This window comes from Rhipicephalus microplus, chromosome 9 (genome assembly GCF_043290135.1).
Source record: "Rhipicephalus microplus isolate Deutch F79 chromosome 9, USDA_Rmic, whole genome shotgun sequence".
NCBI lineage: Eukaryota > Metazoa > Arthropoda > Arachnida > Ixodida > Ixodidae > Rhipicephalus > Rhipicephalus microplus.
The window spans coordinates 43,096,316-43,116,650 of NC_134708.1; positions in this window are offsets into that span (position 1 = coordinate 43,096,316).

The window sequence follows — 20,335 nt, forward strand, 5'->3', positions numbered from 1 at the left end:
AACTAGTTATGCTGGGAGAGGAGGCTTTCCTCCGACGCTGGTCTACGAGATTCATTATTGCAAAAAAAAAAAAACAACAGTGTGTCCATGCCTTTCCTCCCCTCTTGAGGAGGAGGGCTAGAGCTTGTACCACAGTGAAAGTACAGTGCGTATTCTCCTTTTTTCCATTAGAAGCATGTTTCCTGTGTGCAATATTTTTCTTGAGCACAAGAGCAAACTGTGCTCACAGGTGAATGCAAAAACATCACCTTACACTGTGAATGACCCCCTTGTTCGTGCATATAGCTTTACTCTTTATATAAGTTTAATTATCTCGATGTTCATGAATGTCCTGTCCTTGTTGTACAATTTTTGCATCGCACAACAACGCATACGCAGATAAGTTATTTTCGCTGTATATAACAGCTTGCACTGTATATACGCATGATCATCATTGTCCATCTTTCTGTGTGCACATAAGATATGTAAGATATATCTGGAAATAAAATTATCTTAAACACCTCGGCAAAAAGGACGGATTCAAAGGGCCCCTAACCAGGTTGGACAATTCCGAGCTGACAAGCGCAATGCGTAGATGAAGCATTAATGATCACGTCTGCCAAAATTTGCAATGCTACGCACCGCGAAAATGGGTCAAATTTCAAGATGAACGCTGCTCCCCCTTCCCTGCCCTTGCGGTGCGGTTGCTGCCACTGCGCATGCGTCGTAACACAAGTCGGCGTTCGCGTTCGCGGCCCACGCACAGAAAATCCGAAATTTCGTACGGTAATGGTGGCCCGCATGTAGCCCGCAAACGCTGGTTTCGATGCTACCGTGTTGCTGCGATCGTGCGTTGCGGTTTGGAGCAGGGCAAACGCTATTCTAAACCTCATATGGCGCCCGCTACACCCGCAGCGCTTGCAAACGGCATTCTAAAGCTCCCTAACGAGGGCAAGACATGTGCGTATGAATGGCCTTATACGCACACGGCAATGCAGTGTCGTTGGTCTTCTACGCAGATGAGCATGCTGTAAAGTTGCCAACTGTGGCACGTGACATGGCGAAAATTATTCAACACAACAAGCGTAGTTTTTGTATTTGCTGCTTGAAGAGAATAATAAACTTCCAAATAAATAACGAGACGCAATAAAAGAATGCGAGCGTTCTTTTTTCTTCATTTTTTCCTCGTGAATTGCAACTACATGCGGAGCTAATGTGCCGGCGTTTCCCATGCGTTCATGTCGCCGCAGCTGCGGTGGTCAGCGCATCGAGCAGACGACAGCCGTGGAACGCTCCTACGCGTTCGCGCACTCAATGTGCTCATCTCTTCTAACGTGTCTAAACCAGCGTTTCCAAACCATCCCGCAGAAACAGGCAGTAGACCTGAAAACAACGCTGGTGAACAAAAAAATGGCAGCATATCCACGGAGGGAATGATGGAGAGTGGGGCGAAGCATCCGTCCGTCCATTCGTTCTTGCTTCCGTCCGTCCATGCGTGCGTGTGTTCGTGCGTCCGCACGTCCATCTGTGCGTCCGTCCTTGAGTTCGTCCATGCATCTGCTCCTGCATCCGTCCATGCGTCCCTTCGTCCGTGCAGCATCCGTGCGTCCGTCCATGCACCTGTCTTTGTGTCCGTTCGTCCACCTTTTCAACACTCCAAGTACCACCATCTCGCATCTTTTCATCATATATTCCTCACATACAAGCACCGTGATCCAGCGGACATTCCAAGGACTAAACGAGAGGTGACTCACGCACACCTTCTTACGGCTTGCGCTTCGGGTCCACTTCCCACATTTAACCACCTCGAGTTCATGGTATATACTAGTTCACTGTATTCATGGCACTGCGGCCCAACACTCTCTAAACCTTTCTAAAAACAGGGAGGTTAAGCCCAGCGAGTATAACGTAGCAACCCTTTCTTGTCAGATAGTGCTCAATGTACTTGCTAATGGCTGCTAATGGGGAAGGAGAGACAGGAGAATTCAGCTTTCGCTTTCTTACAGCTTGCGCTTCGTATCTACTTCCCACCTTTAACCACCTAGAGTTCATAGTATTTACTAGTTGACTGTATTGATGGCACTGCGGCTCAACGCTCGCTAAACCTTTCTAAAACCAAGGAGGTTAGGCCCAGCGAGTATAACGCAGCAACCCTTTCCTGTCAGATAGTGCTCAATGTACATGCCAATGGCTGCTAATGGGTAATGAGAGACAGAAGAATTTGGCTTTCACTTTCTTACAGCTTGCGCTTTGTATCTACTTCCCACCTTTAACCACCTCGAGTTCATGGTATATACTAGTTCACTGTATTCATGGCACTACGGCTCAACTCTCGCTAAACCTTTCTAAAACCAAGAAGGTTACGCCCAGCGAGTATAACGTAGCAACCCTTTCTTGCCAGATAGTGTTCAATGTACATGCCAATGGCTGCTAATGGGGAATGAGAGACAGGAGAATTCAGCTTCTAGTTAACGCACACACTGCGAGTTTTTATTGTTCAACAAAACACAGCAGAAATCTCCCACCGGCACCACCTTTCAGGTCAAAACGTAAGACTGGTTACACACTACTACGACTACGATTACTACGAGGGACGAACGGGTGCCACTTTAAGGAGTTTCGCCTCTAAAAATTTGCCCCAAATCTGCTCGTTACACTGCCAATGTCGCCGAAAGACAATAGTCTTGCGTCTGGAGAGAGTGAACAAAACGTTTATTTGTTGTTCTGCGCAAGAAAATAAATGGATGGTATTCTAGAGGCACGAGTGCCTCGAGCGTGTAGCTTAGGCGAACGAGCGCATCGAGGCACGTTAGTCACGAGCGTCATCTGGCAGTTATCTTCGAAAACGAAGGCGTAGGCGCCCACGAAGAAACATGCGCGCCTGTCTCGGAGGTGATAAGGTGTAGAACGCAAAGCGACGGGCAGATGCCACCACCGTGTCGTCTTAGCAAAGCGTTGGAAACACCTTTTTGAGCATCGCGTTGCGCTCTCAGCGCAGCGCGATAAATGCTACATTCCTTAGAATTACTTGTGTGTGCCTCTTATAGTATAAAGGCACACTTACAAAACATCAACGTGTTGTTATGGCGCCTCATATATGCGCAATAATTGCTTTTTAATTGAGAATCACATAACTGGGGTTGGTCGTTAGGTGCCGTTTGAGGTATCGTTAAGGGCGGACAAACAGACAATGGTACAGACAGACCGACCAAAATTTTTCCGTCGGAGGTCCCCAAGAAAGACTATTGTATTTAAAAAAAACGCCACTCGCGTGCACGAGGGTTGGGCTTGTTCGGGCACGTCATGAGCACGTGATCTCTTGGTCGGATGCCGGAGAGGGTAGGGAAGAAATTTGGCTTGCGAAGGCTACGCGCAGAAGCGGCTATGATTTCGAGCTCGCCTCCTCTCTTCTTCATTTCGCTCCGCTTCTAAAAACAGTTTTCTCAGCTCGTAATGAATTTTTTCAAAAATTTTTTGTGGTAAAATGTTCCTCATCGGACACCCAACAACTTCCACAGTCTAACTAAAATTTGGTATGGGGCCTGGTGAGTGGCCCTTTAAGCTCTCTTAGTGTAGAGTACCTCTTGCTCTAAATCGCTAACCACTTTTTTTCAACACGGTGCTCAATAATTTAAGCTTTCCCGGCTCTGCGCTGAAACCTCTTGGCTCACACCGTAATTTTTGTCTACAGGGCTTCATCAAGACGAGGCCCACTGGATGGCTTTATGCTCTCCTATAGTAGAGTACCCAGTTCTCAAAATTGTTAGCGACTGTTTCAAAACAAGATGCCGTGCGTGTGGCTATTTCATTCTCCGTACGGATGTGACCTTTAAGCGGGACGGCTCACTCACTGCTCTGCCATAGTTGAGTAGGATATACTCGAAATCATTGAACACTTTTTCTAAACACACGCGAATACATGACGTTACACTCTCGTGTGTTTTCTTTCTTCACTCACATGACTGGGACGGCTTCTCGCTCTCTCATAGTAGAGTACCACGTATTCTAAATCGTTAAAAACTTTTTCTAAACACACGACATAGTTTTACTCGGCCGGTGGGAAGCCCCCGGGATGGCTCTATTCTCTCTCATAATAGAGCTCTAAATCATTCACCTTTTTTTTTTCTAAACACACGTAAATTTCTGTATCGGGACAGCTTAATCCTCTTTCACATATTCAGAGTACATTGTACTCTGAATCATTGAATGTTTTTTGAAACACTCTTCATCTACGTAACTGGGACGGCTTTCTGCTGTTTACAGTAAAGCACCGAGTAATTTGAATCGTAAAAACACTTTTTCTATACACATCCCAGAAGAATGCTTTTACATAACAAATATTTAGGTTGCATTGTCACTGCAGTTACGTTTGAAGGAACGGCTTTATGCTCTTCCATGGTAGAATACAATGTACTCTGAATCGTTGAACACTTTTTCTAAACACAGCTTTTGTTAGCACCTTAGAGCTTGAGCTTGTAACGTGTGCCTAACAGAGACAGCCAATGGCTCTCCCATAGTAGAGTGATTATAATGCTCTAAAGCGTTTGTGCTTATCGCAAACAGATTTTCGACGCATGTTTTTCGATTATTTCACCGGGACAGCTTATAATTCTCCCATCGCATAGAGCTCTAAAGCATTCACAATTTATTTCAAACTCAGTCTGAGCTGGGAAAGCCTATTCGTACAAGACCGAGAAGAAGACCACGTATGTGATGTCCAATAATTCCGTACGTTTCCGTAAGAATCTTACGTAAATTTAAGAAAAATAGATGGAAGATATACGAAAAACATATGAATTCCGCCTGAAAACATATGGAATTATTGGACTCGCATAAGGAACGTTTCAGTAGTGCTTATTAGGGAGAACGTATCACATTCTATCATCATTACAAATGACAATTGCTGTGGCTGAGTAGCTAAAATAATAAATGGCCAATTGTGGGTGAGAACCAAGGTGGGAACAGACAAGTAAGACACCGTGCATACTGAGACAATCCTGTCAATCGATGTACAACAGAATATGAATTGTTTCAGTGTTGATGTTCTTGTAATTGATTCGGCAGCTTGAAGTTATATTGGTTTCGAGGACATACCGTGGCGCCCCCACCTACGTGATGACGTCACTCATTTATTTATGAATACTGCAACCCTAACATATGGTTTTGGCAGGGTGGATATACATTTGATAAGTTTACAAATCGGCAAACAAATAAATATAAAACAGGTAAGGCATTTACACTCTTTCAGAACAAAAAAAAAGAACAGCGGTTTGTAATAAACCGGCATAAGAACATATAGAGAAATGAGCGCTACATTCAAGATGAACACAAGTGGAGAATGGTTACAGTGATTGAAATAAACAACAGGAGCACATGTCATAGAAATTAAATTAGACACTCGCTGCTAGAGCTGCGCAGCAAAAAAGTTCAAGGATGACTGGGAAACAACTTCGTTGCTAAGGTTATTCCATTCGGTAATTGTCCTAGGGAAGAACGAATACTTGAATGTGTTATTATGGGTGGAAAATGGGGTTATTGTGAAGGCATGCCTCTGCCTTGTGGTATATCCCGTGGACAAATGAAGTATATGTGATAAGTCTAACTTAAAATAGCCTTTAACTAACTGAAAGAAAACTTTCAATCAAAATACTTTATTTCTTTGTGTAGGTGTTGGGAGGTTAGCTTTTGCTAATAAACATATTATTGAAGTACGACCAAAACTGTTATAAATAAACCTAACAGCTCTCTTTTGAATTTTTTCCATTTCGCTGATATTTTTTCTAGTGTAAAGGTACCAAATTATGGATGCATAATGTAAAGTAGGTTGAACAATTGCATTAAATGCAACAAGGCGAACAGCGGGAGTGGAGTGCTTAAGATCTCGTCTAAGATAAAATAATTTGTAATTGCACGAGCTTATTACAGTGTTAATATGTCTCGTCCAGTTAAGGTCAATCGAAATCCAAAGACCAAGGTACTTGTAGTGTTGTACCTCCTGCAAAAAAACATTATTGGCTGAATATGCAAAATGAAGAGTGTTGCGTTTGTGATAAATTTTCATGAAAACGGTCTTTTTAAAATTAACTGACATCTGCCATTTATCGCACCAACGAATGACCCTTTGAAATGCATCGTTTAGATGGATTTGATCAGTATGGTTTTCTATTTTCGAGTACAGGATGCAATCATCCGCATATAACTTAACTTTTACAGGTATATCATGTGATTTATCATTTATAAGCAATAAAAAGAGGAGGGGTCCGAGCACAGAGCCTTGGGGAACACCCGAGTCAACCGTTACTGTACGAGAACAATGGTGATTGAAAAAGACGTACTGTTTTCGATTTGAAAGATAACCGGAAATCCAATTTAGAAGTTGAGTATTCTTACGAATTAAATCCAATTTGAAGAGTCATTTATTGTGAGAGACCGTATTGAAAGCTTTAGCAAAATTCATAAAAATTGCATCTACCTGTTTTCCGGAACTTATAGATAGTGCAAAATCATGAACTGTAGTTACCAGCTGAGTACAAGTAGAAAATCCTTTCCTGAATCCGTGTTGTGAACCTGACAAAATATTGTGCTTATCTAGGAATTCTGAAATATGCTTATGTATTATATGCTCAAGTAGTTTACAGGAAATTGAAATTAATGAGATCGGCCGATAGTTAATAACAGAATGAGGATTTCCACTCTTATGTAAGGGCTTGACTTTAGCAGTTACCCAGTCATCCGGAACTTGACCATCTTTCAGAGATTTAGAAAAAAGAATTGTTAGGCACTTTAAAGCCCATTGTGCATAGCGTTTTAAGAACTCATTCGGTACTCCATCAGGACCTGAAGATTTTTTAACATCAAGCTTTAAAAGTAAATTAAAAACTCCCTCTTCACTTATGACAATATCCGATAGGGGTGGGCCTGCCATATCAAATGTTTCCAGAACTTCATTATCCTTCGTAAAAACAGACTTAAAATGATGATTGAAAGCATTAGAAATAACAGAAGAATCACTAGTTCCCGCACCGTCAATTTCAAAAACATCAGTAGTCACAGGATTGGGCGAAATTAAACTCCAGAACCTCTCATAGGATGCACCGCTGACTTTGTCTGCTAGAACACCACATTTCCTGCGCTTTTTCTGTGGACACCATGCGTGCTTTTCTTTGTTTTGAAGCTCATTGTGTGAAGAAGCGGTAAGACCTGACAATACGGGCAAGCAAACTAAGAATCGGTGCCCCCGGTGACACCATCGTGTCTAATCTGCATCGTAAAATCGCGACTAAGAACTGATGCAGCCGTGGGGGACGATGCAAGTGGTGTCGCGAAAGCAAAGACAACTACGCATCCTATTTGTGACGTCAAAACGATCACAGCGCTGGCCTCTCTAGTGGAGGCCCTCGCGGCGAATATTTGGTAACCGTTTCACATCGACCAATCAACACCACATGATTTTATATGTGTGCACCTTAAATACGCAATGTGAATTTTATGTACGCCCCGTCAGGGTATTATTGGCAATCAGTATGAAGTGTTGTTGAGTATGTGAGCTCTGGGACAAGGTACCTTCTGGAGCCAACTTCCCTTCTCTTCTGACAACGATAAGCCGATTAATCTCCCTTAGTACAGTGCGTATGGTGCTCTAAAGCATTCACAGTTTATTCTAAACACGCCATGAATACTTTCCCCTTATCAGGCATGAAAACTTTGAGCTCATGAACGCAAAGGAGAAAGAGGAGGAAAACTTTATTCATACCAAGAGGGAAAGGTGCGGTGGTGGAGTTCAGATGAGCCTACCCAGCGTAGGTCTCCGCTACCCTCTTGGCCCAATCCAAGATGTGGTCCTGGACCTTGGGCGCCGAGGTGCACATAGCAGCCTCCCACTGCTCCTTACTATTAATGTGTAGAGAATTGGTTGGTGGGTTTCGAGTACACCCCCACATGAAAGCATACACTGAGCGTTCACGATCACGTCTCAGAAAATACGCAACGCTACGCGCCGCGGAAATGGGCCATATCTCAACCTGAAGGCCGCTTACTCTTCTTTTCGTGTGCTCACGCACAGAGAATGAGGGGTCAACGTAATATTGATTTGTGGGGCTTAACGTCCCAAAACCACCATATGATTATGAGAGACGCCGTAGTGGAGGGCTCCGGAAATTTCGACCACCTGGGGTTCTTTAACGTGCACCCAAATCTGAGCACACGGGCCTACAACATTCCGCCTCTATCGGAAATGCTGCTGCCGCAGCCGGGATTTGAACCCGCGACCTGCGAGTCAGCAGCCGAGTACCTTAGTCACTAGACCACCGCTGCGGGGCGAGGGGTCAACGTAGATGGTGGAGTTGCCTTAAGTACGCTACAGAGCAATGACGTCGGTCCTCTACGCAGACGACTGTGCTCTGACGTCCCCAACAGTAGCACGTGACAAGGCGAAAATTATTTGGCACGGCAAGTGTAGTTTTTACGATTTGTCTTGATTAGACGAATAAAATGAGACAGAAATGACGATGCACACAAGCGAATGTGAGCGGCTTTTTTTTTTCTTATTTCCCACGTGAACTGCAGCTATATGCGGGGCTAATAGACATTCATTTCACATGCGGTTGTGTTCCGCGTCCCAGGAAATTGTGCGTTCGAACGTTAATGGTGCTTTTTTTTCCCACTGCGTCTACGCTAACGTTAATGTGGCACTGGCTTGATACTGCCACTGTAATGCCAGTAAAATATTGCAGTTTTCGTGCTCGGTAATAGGTTGCAAATTTGATGATCGGTGAGGCAGTAGACCACAAAATAACGCTGGTCAGCAAAACAACGCTGCACGCCTGCACGGGGGCTTGGGCTTGCTTGGGTTCACGTGCCATGACGTGCGCATGACGTGTCCCTCAACCTAGGATTCCGGGCCCCAGCACGGTGGTCTAGTGGCTAAGGTACTCGGCTGCCTAAGGTACTCGGCTGCCCACACCTAAGTAGCAATATTTTATACTTTGAATGTAGCAAAAGTTTTATATCCTGTATACCAACTCCTTATGTGGCAAATGTTTTTTATATCCTGTACATCCACCTTTTATGTAATAGCCCCTTGTGGGGTCTTTAAGGAAATAAAATATGATGATGATGATGATGATGATGATATGATGCTGACCCGCACGTCGCGCTTTTGAATCCCGGCTGCGGCAGCTGCATTTCCGATGGAGGCGGAAATGTTGTAGACTCGTGTGCTCAGATATGGGTGCACGTTAAAGAACCACAGGTGGTCGAAATTTCCTGAGCCCTCCACTGCGGCGTCTTTCATAATCATATGGTGGTTTTGGGGCGTCAAACCCCACATATGAATCAACCAAAGATTGCGGAAAGGGTGGGGAAAGAATTTGGCTTGCGAAGGCTACACGGGGTTAAAGGGTTTCGAGCTCGCCTCCTCGCATCATTGTTTTGTGCCGCTTCAAAATACCAACCAGTTTTATAAGCTCATAATGAACCGATTGGAAAGCTAGTCCCTTAATCTTCTTCAGTGGACTTACAGCAGCTGCCATCATCTAACAAAATTTTGTTATGGGACGTTGTGCGGGCGTTTAAAAGAAAGGTTTACAGCTTTCTCACAAGCCCGGGAGGCCCAAGTCTCCCAGACCTAGGCCTCACCACGACAAAATGGAAACAATGGCGCTACGAGGGACGCTCACGAGAGAACTGGCTGCGAAACAACACAGACGCTCTTTGATGACTGAAATTACTCGGGGCACAGACGATGAAATTACTGGAGTAGTAAGCTAACTGAAACTACAGAGAATGTCAATTTCGTACATTGGACCACGAGCGAAGTTCTGCTCAAGCCTTAGAGAGCAGAGAGACGTTTCGCCACAGGAGGTAAGTGAAATGGTGACAAGTAGCACACTCAGCAAAGGGGTAGAAAATGAATCCACCACGACGAAATGGAAACCATGGCGTCAGGATTGTGCACCTAAGGAAGTGCACGAAATTAGACTGGTGACAAGATATCTGGAGGGCATTGCGCTACGTGTGATATGTTATCACAACGGGGAATTATCACAAACGACCACTCTCCCAAGTGCGGCCGACGGCACAACATGCTATGCTCAGAGAGAGAGAGAGAGAGATAAAGATGCAAAGAAAGGCAGGGAGGTTAACCAGACGCACATTCGGCTTGCTACCCTGCACTTGGGAAGTGCTCGGTGGCGAAAGGCGCCTGGCACATGGTGCAACAACTGTTATAGTTTTTGCACAACCCGTATGAAAACGTAAGGCGGGCTCTTTGCGACTTACTTGAAATGCTCAAAGTGTTACAAAATGGGCAGTCAGCTATGATCGAACAATTAACTTCCATTAAGGAGACGCTGTCCGAAAACGAAAAAAAGTTTAATGACATCAATAACAGACTCTACAAGATTGAATCCGACCTTAAGTCAATTCAAAGCATCAATCTCAAGCTTGAAAATATAGAAACAGTCACGAACAACTGCGGTGTTCAGGTATCTCAGCTGACTGCTCGCGTTGAAGATATGGAATGTAGATCTCGCCGATGCAACCTAGTGTTCTATGGCCTCGCAGACAAACAAACGGAGACGTGGCGCGATTCAGAGGAATTAATCATCCAGCATTGCGAAAAAAATCTTGATATAACAATTCAAGCACGCAACATTGAAAGGGCTCACAGGCTTGGCGCTTTTAAAGACAGAAAGAATCGACCAATAATTGTCAAGTTTGCCCATTTCAAGGACAAAGACCACATTCTTTCTAGGGGCGGCAAGCTGAAAGGCACTGTCTACGGTATAAGTGAAGATTTTCCTCCGCATACGCGCTTGGCCCGTAGACGCTTGGTTGAATTCGGCAAGGCTCAAAACATGCCCATCAAACTGCGCTACGATAAACTTATCTGTGGTAACAAAACATACGTATTTGATCATCCTACTCAGACTGTTGTCGAGTACAAACGTTAGCAACTAGCAAAGAAAGTCGGCAACCCAGATAAGCCTTCTAAACATGATGTATCAATTCTTTACAGTAATATTCGTAGCCTCATACCGAAACGTGACGCCATAAGCAGCCTCATTTCATCCTCTTCTAGTAACGTCGTACTAATCACCGAAACTTGGCTCAATTCTCTGGTCTCAAGTCCTGAGCTCTTTCCCAACCTGCCTGAGTTCGATATCTTCCGCAAGGATAGGGACAGCTCTCGCGGTGGCGGTGTACTAATAGCCACTAATCGTCAATTGCAATGTTCCCTTGTAAGCGTGCAAACGCCTTTAGAAATGTTGTGGGTCCGCAGCCACGCAACCACGCCGCATATGCTCATTGGCGTCTGTTACCGTTCACCCAATTCTGAAAGTTCGTTTGCATCTGATTTTCATGACGTATTACATGAGATAACGCTTACTAATCCTAGTACTCCCATCTTGCTTTTTGGCGATTTCAATTTTCCTTTCATTGACTGGTCCAAGCTATCCACCTGCCAAAACACAGATAATGTCTCCAATGAATTCTTACACACGTGCTTAACGTTTGGTCTATCACAGCTTGTCACTTCTCCTACGCGCACAACCGATCATTCAAGCAACGTTCTTGACCTTCTGCTTACGTCACATCCTGATAACTTTTCTTCTCTTTCTTATATTAGCGGTCTCAGTGACCACACCGCGATCCACACTACGTTTCCCGGTAACATGATAAAAAAAAGCGTCAAATCGAAGAAATTACTGACTCTTTACGACAAAGCCGACTATGTCGCTATGAACAACGACTTAGCAGCCTTTTATAGTGAATTTTCCTCAACTTACGATCAACAATCCACTGAATCTAATTGGGCTTTATTTAAATCCAAGATGCAGGACTTGATCAAACTTTACATTCCAACAATCACTATATGTGAAAGATCTCGTTCTCCCTGGTTTAATGTCAATATAAAACGTATGAAAAATAAGAAGAAACGACAGTTTCGTTCTGCCAGGCAATCGAACTCTCAACTAGCCTGGGACAAGTATAAAAGTACAGCCAAAGAATACATGGCATTATTGGCATTGGCAAAGAGAAACTTTTTTTCAACCACACTACCCAACATGCTTCGGGACAACCCACGCCGCTTTTGGAAAATAATGAAACCGGATGATAAAACTACACTTTCTCTTTGTGACAATTCTGGATCCCCTATTGCCGATTGTGACGTTCCATCTGTCTTGAACTCTGCATTTTGTTCCGTTTTTACTAACGAAGCTAGCGGAGAACTTCCTGAATATCCGCATTTTGCTTTTCCGCAAATGCCGAAGATTGAGTTCAGCTCAGAGGGAATCGTTAATGTAATCAATCAATTAAAAAATTCTTCATCATGTGGTATAGATGGCATCAATGCCAAAATTCTTAAAAATACTAAGCATATCTCTGGTTCCATACTATCAATCATTTTCCAACAGTCGCTCGATACAGGTGAAGTCCCATTGGACTGGAGAATTGGGAAGGTCATTCCGGTCTTCAAGAAGGGCGATCGTTTATCTGCAGGTAACTACCGCCCCATCTCGCTCACTAGTGTTTGTTCTAAGATCATGGAGCATGTCATCTTCTCTCATGTTGCCAGCTTTTTATCATCTGCAAGTTTTTTTCACCCAAACCAGCATGGCTTTCGTAAAGGTCACTCCTGTGAGACCCAACTAACATTATTCCTGCATGACATCCATCTCCACATAGATCGTAACATCCCAGTTGATACACTGTTTCTTGATTTCGAAAAAGCATTTGACAAGGTGCCTCACTCTCGTCTCCTACTAAAAGTCTCGCGTCTAAGCCTTCACCAGTATGTTTTCAACTGGATCAAAGCATTCTTAACAAACCGCAAACAATTTGTGCATGTTAATAACCTTTCTTCCAACCTCTCCCCAGTTCTGTCTGGCGTGCCCCAAGGTACCGTCCTCGGGCCTCTCCTATTCTTGATATATATTAACGACATTCCACTTTCTGTTCAATCTAATATTCGTCTTTTTGCCGACGATTGTGTCCTTTACCGTCCAATACATAACTCTACCGATGTTTCTTCCCTACAGCATGACCTCTTACGCATTCAACAGTGGTGTAACACTTGGCTGATGTCTCTGAATACGAATAAAACATTGCTCATTTCTTTCCATCGTCGCAGAGACTACGCGCCGGCTACTTACACCATCAACAACTGTCCTATAGCTGCTACTAACTCAATCAAATATCTAGGTGTCCATCTTACGAGCGACCTATCATGGGGTGACCACATAGATCACATAGCTTACTCCGCTAACCGTGCCCTTGGTTACGTACGCCGCAACATTTTCATGGCACCACCTTCCGTTAAACTACTCGCTTATATCACCATTGTCAGACCTAAACTTGAATATGCATCTGCCGTCTTTGACCCCCACCAAACAAATCATATTAAAATTCTGGAATCTGTCCAGAACCGAGCAGCCAGATTCATTGCTTCAGATTACTCCCGTTACTCCAGCATCTCCAACCTAAAAAACCAGTTAAAGCTTCCTACCCTCGCTTTTCGTCGTCATATTGCACGTTTGTGCCTTTTTCACAAATTCTTTCATTCAGCCACACGTGACAACCAGCTCATCCAACCAGTCCATCGAGGCCATCGCAGAAGTCATCCAAACGCTGTAATTCCGCCACGTGCTCACACCACATCATTTCAACAGTCATTCTTTTTGCGCACCGCCCGAGACTGGAATGACCTTCCGGAAGAGGCGGCTGTCATCCGGGATTCTGCGCGCTTCAGGAATGCCATACAAGCAGCAGACTCAACTGCATCTTAACCTTTACTTTTGATACCGCCTTTCATCGCCCACCCCTCATGTAAAGTTCCATACGGAACCTTTGAGGATATAATAAATAAATAAATAAATAAACTCTGGTTTTCACAACGACCCTTTGTGTTCTGTATACCGGCGACGCTCTTAGCAGAAGTACGCCGCAAGCCTCATAAAGACGCATATCCCGCACTTGCAAAAATATGCCGCATTATGTGGAATTACCTCGATGAGCCGCTGGAAACGCACGGGGAAGAGGATTTGGTTCGACGACGGCCCACGCGTTTCATCAGAGTATATAAGGAAGGAACAGCTGGCATTTAACGTTCTGCACTAGCGAAGCACCCACTCATGCGTACGTGAACATTACTGTTGTGTGAACGATTCACTCCAATTTATTGTCACTTCGCGAAACTTCACGATGATTTACAACTTTGTATGTGTATATAGAACTATACATATACAGCGACATATACAAATGTGCCCACGTAGAAGATAATGTGTGGCTAAACGACCCACCCTCCCCTGCCTCTTTCTCCTAAAATGTTTGGGGCTACTCTACTATAGAAGTAGATTCAGTAACTATATATCATCCATCTGGTGTTCTTTTAAAGCAGTGACATCACACGTAACCCGCCTCTGACATTTCGCCTCGATTGAAGCGCGACCTGCGCGGCCGGGATTGTACTTGCGATTTTCGGGTCGGCAGCCGAGATTAATAAATTTATAAAACAGCAATCGAGATAGACGACCAAAATCGGTTCGCTGCATCAATAGGTGTGCTCTAAATTGTGTGCTTTAAACTAGGTGTGCACACAAAATAGGTGTGCTCTAAACTTTAACTTCTACTTTAGCTTGTACTTAAACGGTTCTTGTGTTTCCCGTAAATGAGCCAAGTTGACCATTGTACTTAAAATTGAAATTCTTTAAACTTGAAATGCTGCGTGATATAAGGCACAAATTTTGGAAACGTTAGAACACAACACGGTACGTTCTGTATTTGTCACTGTTGTGACTGTCTCATTTGTCGCTATAATGGCCCCTAAATTCTTAAGAAGACACATACAATGTATCCAACTGCACCCAAATCTGACCCCACTGGCGTACAGCATTTTTGCCTTCATCGAAAATGCAGCCGCCACCGCCTCCGCCGCCGGGATTCAATCCCACGACCAAATTAATAATTTATTTTTACGAATAAATTGTTTTCATGAGATTGACTGTAGAATTTCGACGCTAGTGAGTGCATTATTGTCTAAAGCAGCGTGACTCAATGCACCCACTAAGCAAGAAGGAACATTCGCATCAAACACGACCTTGGCCCTTATAGCAGGAAAAAATGCGGATACGATTGTACTGCGTGTGGCGAAGAATTTTTTAACTACCACGGGAACGCAATGAATGTCATTTGATGAAAACAACATTGAAAAAGAATGCTAGACGTTTGTGAGTGTTGTCAGCGTTGTGCGTGAGAAACATTGCCACACGAGTAAAATGGAACAGCAATGGGGGAGAACGTTCAAGGAACTACTTACTCCCCTCTTGGTCGCAGATAATTGGGAGGTAACGGGTATTTCCAATCTACGGCCGTGAAACACTCTGTGTTGACTCACTACGACCGCAGTATTTATTGATTGCTTGATGAGAAATCTTTGGTAAACGTGAGACCTAGTGCTTAAGACCCCTATTTACGTTTAACCTACTTGGTACAGCCCGTCGTTTACAAAGAACAAATTCGTCATTGCCACGAAGTGTGCCCTTGGACTCAGTTACAGTTTGTAATTTTTTTCCTGTTGTGTACATACAACCATGATATTCTCCTCTAGTTGCTATAACCATGTGGAGGGTGGCAGAATGTCAAGATAAAAGGAAACAAAAAAATGGCAGATCCCACGTGCAGTGGGAATCGATGATATGCGAAGCACGAATGTGAAGTGTTGATATGTCACTTCAAAATCAGCCCAACGTTACGAGGGTGAGGTAAATGATGCCGTACATGACTTCCGCGTCATAATTATCATGTTTGGATGTGTCGTTTACTTTCGTCATCTATTCACGTTAAGTGATAGCAAATTTAGTATATGTGGAGCTAGCGAAACGGTCGCGTGTAGTATGTTGTTATGTTCTTACATGACACGCATGTCAGGATTATCATGTTTGCACAAGTCATATATTTCGTCATCCATCGACGTCACGTTACACCTAATTTGGTATATATAGAGCTAGTAAAACGGCTGCGAGCGCATGATGAAGGGCCCAATATACTCCAATATAGCGTTGACGCGCACGCACGCTGGGCACAGCGACGCTACGTTAGCAAAACGCGAGCACTCTATATAGTCTGACGCCAGGCGCTACCAGCGTCTGTCGGTGCGGCCCGACGGCAACTGGTTCGAAATGCGGCATGCTGCATTGCGGCATTTCGCGCCGATGCGTTACCCGGAGTGTACTGACAGACAGACAGACAGACAGACATACAGACAGACAAAGAACTTTATTCAGGTCCTGAGGAACTGCGTTGTAACGGCCCCGTGTAGGAGGATCCGTAGCAGTCGCGGGCCGCTCCCACGTAGGGACCGGAAGACCGTGGCCCTCCGCCCTCTCGCAGGCCCTCTGGACAGCCCGAAGTTGAACCAAGATGTCGCCGCTGTTAAGGGCTTCCTCCCAGTCTTCTTCTTTGTTGAACTCTGCGTCACGTAACGCAGGACATTGCCAGAGCATGTGAGGTAATGAGCAATACGCTTCTCCGCAGTCCGGACAGTGCGGCTCGATGTTGGGCGAAAAATGACTGAACCTGCCTCGCGAAGGGAAAGACCCCGTTTGGAGCATCCTGTAGCCCGATGATTGCGGTCGCGTAAGTTTAGGATGAGGAAGTGGAAAAGCCCTCCGAGATAGATGATAATGAGTCATGATCTCGTGGAAAGTGAGTAGCGAGTCCCTGTATCTTCCGGCGTCCCCGCCTGCGAATCCGCCGGGACCGCCGCGGTGAGCGATACCTCGCGCACGGTCACGGGCAAACTCATTGGCGTTGGTGACATCAAGATGTACGTTGGCCCCCATGTGGGCCGGGAACCATGTTATGGTGTGAAACCCGGCAGCCCCCTCACAGCCGAGGATGGCCGCTGCCTCACGCGAGATCGAGCCCGACGCGAAAGCCCTAGTTGCGGAACGCGAATCTGTAAAGACATTGGGACGCGATGGGTCCTTCATTGCTATGGCGATGGCGATTTGCTCAGCCACCATTGCCGAAACCTTTCTAACCGAGGCAGAGCATAGGAGTGTGCCACTATGATCGACCGAGACCACTGCGAAGCGATCCGATAGCCCGCACTGGGCTGCATCGACCAAGGTCGCGAGATGCGGTCTGTTTGCAACTGATTTTAATAAGGAACGGGCCCGAGCTATGCGGCGCCCTACATTGTATTGTGGGTGGACATTTCTTGGAAGTGGAGCTACCGAAAACGTGCCTCTGATCAAGGGTGGTAGTGTTACATTACTCTGGTTAGTCGCTGTAGGACCGCAGCCTATGGATTCCAGGATGCGCCTACCAGCCCTCGAGGACGATAGTCGCACGACCTGAGCCATCTGCTGGGCCTCGATCACCTCCGAGAGGGAGTCATGCATGCCCAATTGTAGGAGCTTCTCAGTGCTAGTGTTGATAGGCAAGCCTAGAACTCGCTTTATGCTTTTGCGCATTAGTGTATCAATTCTTGCCTCTTCTCTTTTGAACCAGCGACGCCGAAGCGACATAATTAATGTGGCTCATGAGAAATGCATGATAGAGCCGAAGGTGATTGCTCTCGCTCAGCCCACTCCTGCGGTTCGAGACCCTGAGTATGAGCCTAAGCATGTTCTCCGTCTTGGAGGTGATGCGGGCTATAGTTCGTGAGTTGCCCCTCTTGGACTCTAGCAGGAGTCCGAGGACCCTGATGGAGTCCACCCTGGGTATTGTCTGCCCATCCCGTGTGTATAAAGCTTTGGGAATCTGTTCTAAAGGAGTGAGGTTCCTCAGTCCTTGTCGGGTGGGTCTGTATAGTAGTAACTCAGACTTTGCCGATGACAGGCTCAGGCCCGAACTGACTAGAAAGTTCTCCGTGATGTCTAATGCCTCTTGAAGCGCCTGCTCTACCCCGGCGTCGGACCCTCCCATGCACCACACGGTGATATCGTCCGCGTAGAGAGCATGGTTAACCCCGCGCACCGTAGTGAGTCGCTCCGACAGGCCCTTCATGGCAATATTGAAGAGTAGAGGAGAGATAACTGCCCCCTGTGGGGTTCCTCTCGCTCCCAAGGTAAATTCCGTGGATTGGATTTGAACGATCCTAATGGTAGCCCTGCGATCCCTGAGAAAAGACCTAACGTATGCGTGGAACCGTTGTCCTAGACCCATAACCGAAATTGCCTCAAGCACAAACTTGTGCGAGATATTATCAAAAGGTTTGGCTAGGTCTAGAGCTAGTATGGGAGTGTACCGAGTCTTCCTCTTTTGTTGACGAAGGGACGCCAAACGCGCTGAAACACGCATGCTTCAAAGCAACGCAGCGCGGCGTGCGCCTGCGTGTATATGGCAGGAATGGCGCCTGGCGTGGCAACACCGTCGTGACGCGACTAAATGAACGCCGGTGAGCACGTGCACCACGTAACGTCGAAATGTATTGGCGCCTTGACTGTGGCATGTTGTCATGTTCTCACATGACACGCATCTCATGATTACCATGTTTACACCAGACACATACCTTCGCTATCCATTGGCGTCACGTAATAACAAAATTGGCTTATGTGAAGCTAGCGAAACGGCCGCAAGTGTATCATCAGTGTAGCATGTAGTCATGTTGTTACATGACCCGCATGTCGTGATTACCATGTTTGGATGTGTCATTTACCTATGTCGGCCGTTCGCGTCGCGTAATACCGAGTTTAGTACATGTGAAGCTAGCAAAACGGCCGTGAGCACATCATGAGCGTAGCACGTACTCATGTTGCTAAATGGCACGCATCTCATGTTTATCATGTTGCACCACTATCATACCTTCGTCATCCATTCACGTCCCCTAATACCAAATTTTGTATAAGTGAAGCTAATGAAACGGGCGCCAGTGCATCTTGAGCGTGGCATGTAGTCATGTTGTTACATGACACGCATCTCATGACTGTCATGTTTGCATCAGTCACATACCTTCGTCATTCATTGGCGTCACGTAATAACGAATTTGGCTTATGTGAAGCTTTGGCTATGTGAAACAGTGTCGACAACAGATTAGCCCGTTAAACAGCATCGTATGCCTGTGATAGGTCCCGAAAAGCCAGAAATACCGTACGGGATTCCTCTTGAGCGACTTTCATTGCCTGTGTGACCACAAAATATTGTCCTCCAGGCATCTGCTAGGCCGGAAACTGTTCTGTAGTTCCACTAGGACCTTAGCCTCGGCCCACCGTTGTAGCCTTGCTCGCACGATATGGGCAAACAATCTGTACATGGCTGAGGTTACGGTGATGGGTCGAGAGCTGTCAGGGAGAGACTTGTCAACCCCTTTCTTAAGGATTAGCCTTATGCGGGAGTACCTACATTCCCTCGGTAAGTTGCCAGACTGGATGACATGGTTGAGGGCGTCTCGCAAGTGCTCTCGAGTCTCCTTCCCAATTCGTTTCAGCAGCAGAGGTGGAATTCCACCCAGCCCAGCCGCTGATGTACCAGAAAGTCGCTTTTGGGCCTAGTCAAGCTTTCTCTCAGTAATACCATCGCACTGTGGCAGGTCAGGATATGGCGGTCTCTCATCCAAGTCAATACTAAGCCCAGCTTGTGACGTGAGAATTCCTGCCGTATGTTCCGCGATGAAGTAGAACCATGCCTCACCTCTGTACTCCAGCTCCAATTCAGGATCCCGGAGGCTATCTACCCATAGCTGGACTGTCTACTTCTGACCCTGTATGTGCCGCCAGAATTTCTTCCCTGCATCTGGACCAGCCTATTTTATTTCCTTTAGTATCTTGTGGTTTATGGTGCTTATGCGGTTTTGGATCAAGGTAGAGATTGATTTCTTGGCCCTCACATAATGGGCCCACCGGTCCTGGACCTCCGCCTCATCGGCACCAAGCCGGAGCGCAAATCTATGTTGTTTACGTGTAGCTAGAGCAGTTGCCACGTCGTTGTCTCACCAAATCTTCCTCTTCTGTCTCGGTGGGCCTCTCAAGGTCCTGTGTTTGCTGTCCATTTTGCCTATCATGTTTTTTATACAGGTGTGGAAATCATCAAAAGTTTACATGTCTCTTTGGACTGCCTCCTCTTCCATTCACCCTGCCACCTCTTCTATTTAGGCATCCGTGAGTGTCCAACAGCCGGTCTGGGCTTCAGGAAGCCGGGTGGGGTAGGCCTGTGCTCCTAATCACGATTTGATACTGCGATGGTCACTGCCTATGCTCTCTTCTCCGTTCTCATTCACGTGCATGTCGGTTAGCTGCGGGAGGAGGCCTGGCGAGATTAGGCAATAGTCGATGCATGATGTATTGGTCCTTGCAACCCAGGTTATTGTGCCCTTGCATTTTTCGGTGGTGTCTACAATGACGAGCTCAAT